Here is a 13,546-nt window from a genome sequence, read left to right on the forward strand (position 1 = left end):
AAACATAACCGGAAGGTGCTGAGTTTGATGATCATCTTGTTCCAAAATTGGTTATTCTCAGAATCCTGTGTTTGCACAGGATTTTGAGGACAGCCTTGGAAAGTTAAACTAGAGAAAAGTATATGCTTTACATAACGAAAGAGAATACATTTAGAAGCAAATGGACGCCCCTATTCCCATTTAGACTTACTAAGCTAAGTAACATTTCTTGTTTGCAGAGCGCTAAGACGTTGCTCCCAAGATAGCTCTGTGGAGAAGCAAAGCAGGCAATGCATCCCTCTCGCCAAAGCCTACAGGACCTTCCCTTCCTTCCCTTAGTCTTCATTCACTCAGTATTGACTGGCACAAACCATTCCACAATAAGCCAACTGATGGGACTGCACGATCATAAAACCAAAATAAACTAATTGCCTTGTGCAGGTGCACTAAATAAACGCAAGTGAAAACTCTTTAACTTAGTGTCAATCTCAAGCATTAGAAATGCAATTTGTTTTTCAATCTTATCTTTAACAGTGTAGATCTTAAATTCCATTTGCAAGTGGAAATCATGTACACTATTACACAAAGCAATTATTTAATATTTTGCAACTCTTTGCCACACATGCACGCACACATGCACACACACACACAGAAAGCAAGAACACTTATCCTTCATTCTCCCTTCAAGGGCAACACACTTGGAAAGAAGTGTTCCTTTGAGGCTATCAGAGCAAGCAGTCTACTAAATCACATTCACAGCACCAGCACTTCAGAGCTCAGAAATCTTTGCATGCGCCCCCAGCCAAAGCACCCCACTCAGAATAAACATAGCTCCACAAAGCTGCGCTTTGCATTGCTATAAAACTACCCCATAGCAGTAAACCAGCCACACAAGTATAACAACGTTGACGCTAGAGTAGCCACTTCTACAAATCTGCATATGCAGAGACAGCACCCTTCCAGATTACTTCCATCACAGCTACAGGTGTTAATCTGACTTTCCAGCCAACCATAACTTGTTTTACACGTAGTACCAGAAAAACAGAACATTTTCATTGGCCTTGTATCTTCAGCTTTTAGGACTTGTGATGTCTTAATTGCCTGTAAAAAGTATGCAACATACTTCCAGTGTAAACCTTCAAAAAGAATAACCAGCTGTTGTGAGCCTTAGCATTGCCTTCTCCAATTATCCTACCTTCTTTGCTGCCCCTCATGAATCAGTTTTTCTGCCAACTTTGAAAACCACAGGAGAAAAAAAAAAAAAAAGGAAAGAAAAAGAATCATCTACAAAAACATAAATTTTTGAAAGCTGTTTATGTCAACAGAACAGCCTTCCCACAACTCTGGAGAGGCCAACAGCTCAAGAATTTTTCAGTCACCTTGACCATGACATTGCTGAAATCACACAGAGCCACACATTTGCTCTTCGAGAGTCTGGGTTTGATGCACAGCTCCTCTTTTCACGTTGCACATAGCCACATCACAGAAGAGATAAACAGCAGGAAACCACACAGACACCGATAGTGCCACATCAGAAGCAGAGGGATAAGGCACTTCAGGAACAGTTCAAAGGATAGGATGAGGCAGGAGAAGAAAAAGCATTAAATGTTAACCTAAGCAGAAAAAGATTTCAGAAGGAAGGGAAAAAAAAAAAAAAAAGAATCAGAATGAGATAGAAGCAGCAGCAGCTTCCAAAAACATCTTCGTGAGTTACAGCTGATGACCCAGTTTGGACCATCACGAAAATGCAGGGAAAATAGGAGACTAGAGTCTTTCATTCTGAGGATAGAAAGGCAATATATATAGCAGGGTACAAGTAAAAGAATGGCATGTTTCACATTCTAGAAGTCTCATGTAACTGTAGAAAAGAACAGGGACATCTTTCAAGTTCCAGAAATCACTTGTTCAGCCTATCAGGGAAATAACAGCACTAACCTCTCTATAACTGATTTATCTTACATATTCTTTATCTTTCTACTGCCCTTCCTAACATTGCACGCATTTACCCATGATGTCATATTTTGGTAATTAACTTTAACATCGATAAGAACTTGCACATACTCTAGAGAATAACCAGGTGGGAGGTAATAGAGGTGAGCTATGCAATACTAAACACGCACAAAAACACAGTCAGTGTTACACAGAAATGATTAAATAACTGACAGCTGTCCAAATGACCAAATGTCCAAATGACTGACAGCTAAGTATTTCTATAATTCCAAACATAGACAAAAATCATTTTTTGGTAACTGAATATTCATTAGAAGAGTCCACTTAAATCTAGAGCATTATTACTTTAACACACTAAAACTGATTAAGCACTGTTTCATGTAGACATGTAAGAGCTACAGGCAAGAACAAGCAGGTCGTTTCAGAGGAGCAACCCTGTCCAACGAATGCCTCACGTTAGCCTCAAGCCCATCCACCGAACACAGGCTTCCAGCTCCAGCCGACCAGTTTCGCTCAAGCTCCTGGCATGCCCCCAGGATGGCCCTCCTCTCCCACTTCCTTCAGGGTGCTCTCCATAGACCTTGCCGCAGTCCTTTCAGCCTCTTACCAAGCATTTTATCTACCAAGGACACAGTCTACAGTTAATCCATACTCACTTTTAGCTTTTTTCTTCATAAGCACTATGCAGCAAGGTAAATCAAATATCCCCCAATAAATCGATTACATTTCTATATTTTGCTCCCCTAGGTGCTTTCAATTCAATTGATTAATGAAATGACGCTGAACATTTACAAGTGTGTTATATAACATGCAATGAAAGAGGCAGTTTGCATTACTGTTAGCTAGATGTGACAGGGTATTTTCAAATATTTCACTTCTCAATATCTGCAAGTGCCTGACAGCTATCCGAGTACAGCAATCAAATTCAGATACACTACCAAATGATACCAATTAAAAGTTAAAACATTCTGCCACCTTCTGCCAACCAGAATTTTATTGCTGTTCTGTCAAGAAGTCTGACACTGCTAGAATTTTTGCAAGTTATGATCTTGTCAACATGACCTGATAATGACACTTTATTTCTATTTTACCTGCCGTATTTCAAAACTTGCTCTCTCTCAGAATTAATTAGCTTAGTTCTACAAATTATGCAACTACCTGTCAATTAGACACTTGTCATGGAAAGTTTCACTCCTGTCCTGTTACCTACTCACCTTGACAGCCAGGCAAAAAACATCAACAACAAAAAGTCAACCAGAAAAAGTACTACTCATTAGGAAGCATGCTGCCTTCTAAGTTCTTGTGAGGAACAGCTCCCCATTCAAGAGCAGCTTAAGAAAAACAACTGTTGTGACATTTAGCAGGTGACAAAACGCTAGTGGTGTACTAGGGGGTGAAAATGGTCTACCACCAGAACCTCTCAGCAGGCAGCAACAGCTATAGTCCTTCCACGAGCCAATTCTGACAGTTCCAGCACAGTTCCAGATTGAGGTAATTTAAAAAACAAACAAAACAAACAAACAAAAATGGAAGCAACCACAATATGAACATTTCCCCTGTAATTTACTCTCCTCATTGAGTAAAGGAATTTCATTTGCACATGTCCAGTAAAATGAAGCACTCTGATATTCTCAAATAGAAATGCATTTTGATTAAAGAAACACAAAACATTTCTAGACATTTCAACATTAATTGCACATCCATAAGATGACATACTGCCCACTGAAGCTGTTGCTCTCGAAGGCATACTCCTGGCAGAAAAGATCTCTTACAATAGCTTCCTTCTTTTTACCTCTTATCATGAACACACTTCAGAAACTAACCAAGCATCTTAAATTAAGACCTCTTTAAACCCAAAAAGTTTTCAAGGGAGGGCTGCCAAATCTTTCTTATGTTTTGAATCTCACCTCCAACTCCCCATTAATCAGTCTTCTGTTCCAGATTATGGTATCAAACTGGAGGTTGAATAAAACATGACACAGTTTTATAAAAACACTTTTGCCATTGGACAACTGCAATACCAGTCAAGTCTTGAACTATGGACATTTCACGATCTGCCAAAAACTCACCCCACCTGGAAAGCAGAATTGTACTAATTACTTCCTTGGGTTCCCAAACTAGCCTGCTTGAGATACATACTACACAGACTGCCTAATCCCAGAGCTAATTTGTTTAAAATTAGTATGGACGCCTGAATGCTGCACAGTAGCATAGGCAAACCCTTTGATTAAAGACAAAATATTCCATAATCTCCAAGCAATAAAGTGTCTTACATTACATGATGACTTAACCCAGCTGCTACTTCCACATGGAAAAGCAGGCTGTGTTTCTACAACCGGCTGGCCTTGGTTTCAGCTTTCTACAGAATTTTTCTGTTACTTTCCCATTAATGGATAGAGGAACCTTTCTCTCCAAACATCACTTTAGCTCTTCCTCAGACTCACTTTTCTCCAAAATCAGTTTCACAATATGTACTTCACAATTCATTTTTTTATTTTGCTTTAATCACAAAAATGCAAATTACTCAAATGAAAATACCTTGATTTGAAACAGCATAGAGTCTTCCCTCCAATTTAAATCCTCAACAGTTATGATTCTACAGCATGTCAGACAAGTAATGATTCACGTATTACTTCTCAGACCACCAGGTTTATTATTCCAGACAATGTGACAAATTCTATGCTGTACTATACATTTCAGCATCAAATTAACTCAAATACTCACCAACAAAATCTTACTACTTTCTCTTCTATCATTTTGTTCTTGAAGTCTCTCAGTTTCCAGGCACATGCTACTTTCACACTGCCCCAATTTTTATTCAGTTACTATATCAGCTGCATTTTCTTCAGTGTTTCTATAATCCTCAGAAAGAAGGCATTTTCAAGAATAAGGAATCAAATTACCAAGCAATTCTTTTCCTTCTTATGCAGTTAAAAAATTGTGGGAGAGAAAGTAAATTATTGTATTAAAGAAAAACAAAGCTTATTGTTCCAGTAACTAAAACAGATGTCACACAAACATTTAATTTTATGGAACTGTTTTGTCAGGACATAATCTGGGAGACATTTATGCAACTTCTTACTTTTTAATAATCAAGTCCTTGATTTTCAAATGTGTGCGCAATGCTTTATATTTACCAGCATGAATAATTCCATTAATATTATGGCTCAAGGTAAAAGAGAAAAAGATAATCTCTAAAGCTGTCATTTAAAGACAGGTGGCTGGGAGAACACGCTTACATCTTTAACCTCCTGTATTCATTGAGATTCTTCAATCTGTCATTTTCTAATGAGAAAAACACATTGAAGTGACAGACTGCTCACACGGAGGGATAGCAAATTAGTGCGCAAGGACAAAGAAAAGGGATGGAGCTGACGCTGATGCAATGAACAGCGCTCAGCTGCCATGCCCCTGAATTGCCGGGCTGCCCAACGCTACTTTGTGGCATTTTGCAGCCCCTCCCACCTTCCTCCTTATTTGTTCTAAGTTTACTACTACTTAATAAATTAAGCAGACTCCAGTTTATGTATTGCAGATCAGAGAGAAAAGGTTAGCAGAAATACAACTGGGAGAACAACTGGGCCAGTATAATCTTAATTCTGATGAAATTATAGGCCAGTTTGATTGAGGCCACAAATCAAAAACAGAGCTTGCGGTTAGGAAGATCCTGTACGGGAAAAACAGCTACGACAAAAAATGATGAACAGAATACCTCCATGTCATTTCTTCTAACTTGAGTGTAATGGAAGAAGCTAAGCTTTAAAAAGCCATACTTTTATGCAATTCAAAAACAACATACAGCAAACATAGATAACAATGAGTTACACACCCCAACACCATTCTCTACTCAGAGGGGAAGGCACTGGTCCATAAAACACGCGAATCGTCTGATTAAACTGGTTCTCACTGAAGCCAGATCCACAAAAGAGTCACCTGGGCACCAAAATAAGGAGTGGCTGCCTGGCTTATCCTCACTCAACCTCTCTCATTTCCATCTGATCATGGAGTAAGACTTTGCTCCTTTGAGAAAGTAGAACTAGAAAGGCCTACTTATGAACCTGGACGGACCACCGCATCTCTGCTTCAAGTCTCCATGCAGTTATTTTTCTGTCTCAACTATCAAATGAACCACATAAACCAGAAGGCTATCAGAAATCAAGCTCTTCATCTTTTAAGTTTTCCTAAAATCCACACTTAAACTGGATTTTATATTAAGATGTTTAGATTTCATTTAGTCAGCCCAAGAGGATGCAACAGAGTAGAATGCTTTTGCTTTGCTGGGTCAGAAAAGGAGCAAGGGGGAGGGGGGAAGAAAAAGAAAGAAAGAAAAAAGATACAACCAGAAAGTGCCTTGCAGACTTTCTAGAAAAACAACTTCTTGGAGAACCTATGAGAAGATTAGGTAAAGAAAAAAGTAAATAGGAAAAAATGACTCATTTGCTTTCCTACCTATAACAAATCACCTACCATCTCTCTACTCACATTAGCAGTTGTTAAAACTGCTGCACACCACACTTTATCGTATGGTCAACTATCAACTACTCTTTTCTGGAACAAAATAACAGACCAAGAATGGCAGCCAATATAGAAATATTTGACCTTCTATAAAAAGATAGCTTGTCACTTGCTTTTTACTTTCTGTAACAAGATCCTTAAGACTTGATGGGCTTGGCACACAGGCTTTACAGCAAAAATCATCTAGTGTCTAGTGTCAAGCCATCTCCACAAAGAAATTACTAAGCATAATATAAAATGAACACTTGAGAAAGTAGCCTAACATTCCAAAAATGCAACTTTTCAACAAGTCAAATATCATATTCTGGAAGCTTGAAATGTTGAATAAGACAGCTCTACCCACATACATTAAATGCACTGTAACTGCCTTTTTAAAATGTAAGCATCTCACAGACCTATTTGAAAGAAAGCAATCGTAGGAAATGGCAGCAAACGCAGTCACCGTGAACGCAGCCGCTGTGAGCAGTGACAAGTCCAACAGCAACTGACTGTTGCACACCATTCTTTCAACAGTCTCTACTTTAAACAGGGACAGACATGCACATACACGGGATTCCCCGTAAAGAAACATTTCCAGAAAGGCCAGACACGAAGACAGACCAATAATGAAGTTACGCTTGACCAAGGGCAGTATCTTCCAGAGATTTCTGCATTTCTGCCTATAACTTTCCATACTCTGCAAGAGGCTTCTTAGACTGCAAGAAAAGGTGTGATCTCTGCCCGTGCTTTTTGGTTTGCTTTGGCTTGGGTTTTTCTTTTTTCTTATCTTTTTTTTTTTTTTTTTTTTTTTTTTTGGGGGGGGGGGGGCAGAAGGAGGAGGAGTACTTGCTAGTACAGCACCCATAAAGGATTCAAATACACCCATTTAACAGCCTGCTTCTTACATGGCATAGTGGGAGAGTGGGAGTACAGCCGCCTTGTGTATCACCCCCATAAAGCACTCTCACAGTGAGCCTAGCATTGCTGTTTCTGCACCAGCACCATCATGCAACAAAGAGGTACAGCTGCCAGCAAATGCAGCAGGTGACTCAAAAACAAAACACCCCAAAACATAAAAAGCCCACCCACACAGAGAACATAACATTGTTTTTTTCTTTCTAGAGTTTAAGGAAAACTACACTGAACTTGTGTGAGCCAGCCATGTCTGAATCACAACAAACTCAAAATCCTTACTGTCCTCCGTAACCCAAATTGTCTGTACGTTGCAGCTACAAAATTTTTGGGATCCTAAATGCATAGGCCAGAAGCAGGCTGCTGAATTAAGATATATCAAACAGAAATACCCACATACACCTCCTGCTCCACTCCCACTCCCCTTTATTTAAGCCTTCAGCTGCTACAGCCTGCTCTCCGTACTATGTTAACGGAGACGGACACTATTTCTGTGTCTAGCAGGCAGAAAATGTATAAAGGAAGAAAAAAGGCAGGATCTTCCTCTCTATAACATGAGTATCTTCCACTAGCCCTATCCTAAGCCTTCATATCACTTCCCTCATACAGCATAAAAATGATTAATCCAGTCTTCAATTGCAGAGATAAAACTGCTTCTTTAACTGATGCCTCCCCACCTGTCCTCTCTTTTCTCTAGCAACTTGTATTTCTCACTAGTAAGGATTAACCCCAATTCCACCGAAGACTCCTGTGACTGGATATTATGTCTTGTCTTATGGATGCATCTTCATATATCAAATCACCTGCAGATTTTTCACATCCCTCCTTTACTCCATTATATATTTCTATATAATTTCTATATAGAAAAGTACCTAGGCATAAGACCACCAATATAGGCCTGATTTTTTTTTTCCCCAGGAGACTCGATTTTAGTTTGGATTCTTCTGGAGATAAAACACTTTCAGCGATTGAAATATTCATGAAACATAACAAAGGTACAGGAAGTCACCCCGAGCAACAGCACAAACACTGAAGCTGGGTAGAGACAAATTCTCCCCAAGTGACAAAGGGGCAGACCGAACTCCTCCAGGTTTAATTTTGGGAAGCTGTTCTAGAAGCCAGGCTATAAAGTATACTGTAAATATAAGTAGCTCAAATTACAAGAATACTGTAACTTCAAAGTAGCTGAACAGCTACTCAAGTTAAGCGCTTTTAGCTTAATTCCAACAAGGAAAGAACAGAAGTTAAAATTGTATGTCGCGCTCATTACACAAAGAAAAGGAGCAGGTTGTTTCAGCCAGAAGTATCTGGCCTGAAATGTCTCAGAGTTAAGAGCCAAGGAAAATCTCTCTGTAGGTGTATCCTAATGCAGCTGCTCTTCGCAGGTGAATATGCTTCCATATGCAACAGTGACAGCCTATCAGTTAAACAAGTACAGTACAGTGATAAGTCAGGGAATTACCGGGAGTAAACCCGCATATAAATAAATTGTAGTAAGTATCAGTGCAAGTACATTGGTCATTGAACTTCCTTCCAATTCATTTCTATTGCTTACTGGAAGCCAAGGTTGCTTTAGGACAGCACATAAAGACCCCAAAGTCACAGAACAGGTATTGTAAAAAATCACATATCAGACCAGATTTCATAGCAAAGGATTTATGATTCTATTTTGTACACATTATGTTAATTGCTGAATAAAATGCCTAAATCACAACACCTAGGTAATACTTACATTTCACATTTATTAATTAGAAATGAGCAAAGAGTTAAGAAGTTGCAGGAGTCAAAGTCTCTTAATAAAAAGAATATATCAAGCTACAAGCTTTCTATAGAAAGATGTTACTGTAAATTAACTAAAGCCTATGGAGAAAGACCTTCAGTTTTATTATGACCACTCTGCTGCCACCAAGTGAGGGACAATTTACAGAGGAAAGGAAAGTAGCAATAGAGGAGAGGAGACAAGCAGAGCAGTTCTGTCACAGAAGGAAACAAAAGGTTTTCAGTAGATTCATGTAACATTAAACAAGTAGTAATCAGAAGAACCACTGGATAGTAAGTCAAGAAAAACTCCTATAACCTCAACTTTCAACCATCACCAGAACAAAGCATTCCCCTTCACTGAATTACACACACTAGGGGTAAATAGTAAATTAGCAGAGACAGGGATTTTTCCTAGTACTCATCAAAACTATTTCATCAGCATCTAGAACATAGATGAGAATAAGTTGGTTGTTCCTTCCAAGGAGCATCCTCAACAGATGACTGACAGGGAAAAGCCAGTATCACACCACACACTAACCATACATTCATATCATTCTTTCGTTAGTTACACAAAGCATTTGACTTTCTCATGGTCTCCATGTAGCTTCAATATGCTAAGCACGTATAAAGTGGAAACGGTGAAGTTGCAATCTATAGCTGGAATATTTCAAAAGAAAGATATCAACACCAAACATCCAGTTTAAGGTTTTATCCTCATTTTGGGAAGGTTCATCTTCTGCCATGTCAGTGAGCAGGACTGCCTTACCATCAGATCAGCAGGACACCAGCATCAGGGTAAGTTAAGAGGGATAATGTACAGTAAGTAAGGAGCACGAAAGGAGATCTCCCCTTTTGCTGGCTACATGCTGTTATTTCAGCTCAAGAAAACTTGTGAAACTGTACTTTCACAGGGCTGTTTTAGTGAGATACTGCTGTACTGCTTTTAATAGCAGGGGAAAAAAATATAAAATAATTTTGATGCTTCTGTCACTAATTTGTTTTTTCCTATTTCCAACTGTACTAGGAATCATTAATGATGATGCAGGGCTTTGTGGGTTTTTTGTTTTTTTGGAAGAGAGAGAGACTGATTTGGTGTTTTGTTTTTAAATTACTGAGAAGTAACCACAATTTTTTTTCCTCATTCATTTCTACCTTGCATAATCTCCTTTACTTCCGTCATCTGAAGCATCTGTTTTCATACTTCCATCTTACCATCTACTAATCCAAAAAGCTACTATGGAAAAAGTAACCACATGAAAATACAATTCTAGTATATTCTGTATGTTCTTTTATACTCTCAAGCATGCTGTATTAAGATCTAGTTAAACAGCTCCTACTAAGCTTAAAGGTCACCTGCAAACAGAAAAAGCATCAGGTGGATGAAAAGCAAATCCAGAGTTTATGGGTAAGGATTAAAGGGTAGGCTAATATAGGTGACACTATGGTTCTCATGGGGGACTTCAAACACCCTGGAACCTGCTGGAAAGCTGCTTGCAGCTAGGCAGGAGCAATCTGTGAGGTTCCTGCAGAGCACTGATGATAACTTTCTGACACAGGTGGTGGAGGAGCCAAGAAAGAGAGGTACACTGCTGGACTTTGTACTAACAAACACTGGTTGGAGATGTGAAGGCTGGAGGCAGCCTTGGCTGCAGAGACCAGGAGATGGTGAAGTTCAGGATCCTGCGAGGAGAAAGCATGGCAAAAAGTAGGATCATATCCCTGGACTTCAGGACACCAAACTTTGGCTTCTTCATGGATCTACCTGGAGAAATCCCATGGGTTAGAGCCCTAGAAGGAAGGGGGTCCAAGAGAGATGGTTAATATTCAAGCATCACTTCCTCCAAGCTCAAGAGCTGTGCATGAGTAAGAAGCCAAGCAAAGACGGCAGGAGACCTTCATGAATGAGCAAGGAGCTCCTGGCAAAACTCTGACAGAGGAAGAAAGTACACAGAATGTGGAAAAGGGGACAGGCCACTTGGGAAAAAAAATAGAAGAATGTTGTCAGAGTATGGAGGGATGCAATGAGGAAAGCTAAGGCCCTTTTGGAATTAAATCTAGCAAGGGATGTCAAGGACAACAAGAAGAGCTTCTTCAAATATATCAGTAGCAAAAGGAAGACTAGGGAAAATGTGGGCCGGCTGATGAATGAGCTGGGGACCCTGGTGACGAAGGATGCAGAGAAGGCAAGAGTTACTGAATGCCTGCTTTGCTTCAGTCTTCATGTTAATGCTCAGGAATCCCACACCCTGGAGACAAGAGAGAAAGCCTGGAGAAAAGGAGACTCTCCTTTGGTTGAGGAGGATCGAGTTGGAGAACATTTAAGCAAACTTGGCATACACAAGCCCATGGACCCTGACAGAATGTATCTGCAAGTGCTGAGGGAGCTGGCAGATGTCATTGCTAGGCCACTCTCCATCATCTTTGAAAGGTCATGGTGAACTGGAGAGCAGTGCCTGAGGACTAAAAGAAAGACAGTGTCACTCCAGTCTTCAAAACAGGCAAGTCAGCCTTATCTCCATCCCTGGAAAGGGGATGGAACAGCTCATCCTGGATGTCATCTCCAAGCACGTGGAGGATAAGAAGGTGATAAAAAGTAGTCAGCATGGATTCACGAAGGGGAAAATCACGCTTAACTAATCTGATAGCCTTCTGTGATGGAATGACTGCCTGGGTAGACGAGCGGAGAGAGCAGTGGATCTTGTATGCATTGACTTCAGCAAGGCTTTCGACAATGTCTCCCACAACATCTTCAAAGGCAAGCGCAGGAAGCGTGGGTTAGATGAGTGGACAGCAAGGTGAATTGGGAACCGGCTGAAAGGCAGAGCTCACCCAGAGTTGTAACCAGCAGTGCAGAGTCTAGTTGAGGCCTGTAGCTAGCACTGCCCTCCAGGGGTCAGTACTGGGTCCAGTCTTGTTCAACCTATTCATCAATGACATGGATGAAGGGACAAAGTGAAGGGACAAAGTGAAGGGACATCAGCAAACTCAGCAAGCTGGCAGGAGTGGCTGAGACCCCAGAGGGCTGTGCTGTCATTCAGAGGGACCTCAACAGGCTGGAGGGATATGCAGAGAAGACCTCATGAAGTTCAACAAACGCAGGTGCAGGGTCCTGCACCTAGGGAGGAATAAACCCATGCATCAGCACAGGCTTCAGGCTGACCTGATGGAGAACAGCTCTACAGAGAAGGACCTGTGAATCAACAAGTTGAATATGAGCCAGCAATGTGCCCTCGTGGCCAAAAAGGCCCATGGTATCCTGGGGTGCATGAGGACAAGTGTTGCCAGCAGGTTAGGGGAGGTGATCCTACCCCTCTACCCAGCCCTGGAGAAACTACATCAAGTACTGTGTCCAATTCTGGGCACTCCAGTACGAGAGAGACATGGAACTGGAGAGAGAGTCCAGCATAGGGCTATGAAGATGATCATGGGACTGGAGCACCGCCCCAGGTCTCTTGCAGGAAAGCCTGCAAGAGCTAGGCCTGTTTGCCTGGAGAAGAGAAGACAGAGAGGATCTTACCAACACATACAAATATCTGGAGGGAAGCTGTCAAGCAGATGGGGCCAGACTTTCTTCAATGGAGCCAAGCAACAGGGCAAGAGACAGTGGGCACAACTGAAACACAGGAAGATCTATTTGAACATGAGCAAAAACCTCTTCACTGTGAGAGTGACAGCACTGGAACAGGTTGCCCAGAGAGGTTGTAGAGTCTCTTTCTCTGGAGATACTCAAAACCCACCTAGATGAGATCCTGTGCAATGTGCTCTAGGTGACCTTGCTTGAACAGGGGAGTTGGACTAGATGAATCTCCAGAGGTCCCTTCCAACCTCAAACATTCTGTGATTCTATGATCCTCTCTGTTTCATTGTGAGGTATGAGATATTTCTAGGCTGCTATAGCAGCCTAGCTACTGGTTCCAGCTGCCCCTAATCTTCCTGAAAAACTTCCATCACACAGAAGGAAAAAAAAAATAAAAGAAAAAAAAAACCTAGACACACAAATTCATTCATGTAGAGCAAACAGGGACATATTGAAAAAGTACACAGAAAGCTAAAGACATACCATCTCCTATGCATGCTTTCTCAGAACATATTTTTGCATTCCAAATCTCAAAAGATTTCAGACAGGTGCTATTTAAAAATAAAAATTTCAAAGATTTATTACTGAACATCTGCAGGCTCCAAATAGTAACTTCCAATAACATACATTGTAGCAGGTGAAGATATTATGTCTTTGTGTTGTCTGCTCCCCTCCACTTCATTGCTAGAGATCACCACCCCTGCAACAGTGAACAGCTCCGTGAAACTAATTTGATGGACTGATGGTGGATGACAGGGTGTCACTATCCCACCTTACAAGTATCAGCAGCTGATGGCACTGACTCACAACCTCTATAGGATTTAGCTACAATGGTTAGATGACTGGGGAAGAATGAAGAACAGTAAAAAAAGC

At 40.7% G+C, this 13,546-nt stretch overlaps 1 protein-coding gene across 2 annotated transcripts in view; it reads right to left on the reverse strand.

The window, feature by feature from the left end:
• Positions 1-13,546, reverse strand: part of OSBPL10 (oxysterol binding protein like 10) — a 148,687-nt gene that overhangs the window by 89,411 nt on the left and 45,730 nt on the right. The window lies entirely within an intron of this gene.

Source organism: Rhea pennata, chromosome 2, assembly GCF_028389875.1.
Source record: "Rhea pennata isolate bPtePen1 chromosome 2, bPtePen1.pri, whole genome shotgun sequence".
In the NCBI taxonomy this organism is placed as follows: Eukaryota; Metazoa; Chordata; class Aves; order Rheiformes; family Rheidae; genus Rhea; species Rhea pennata.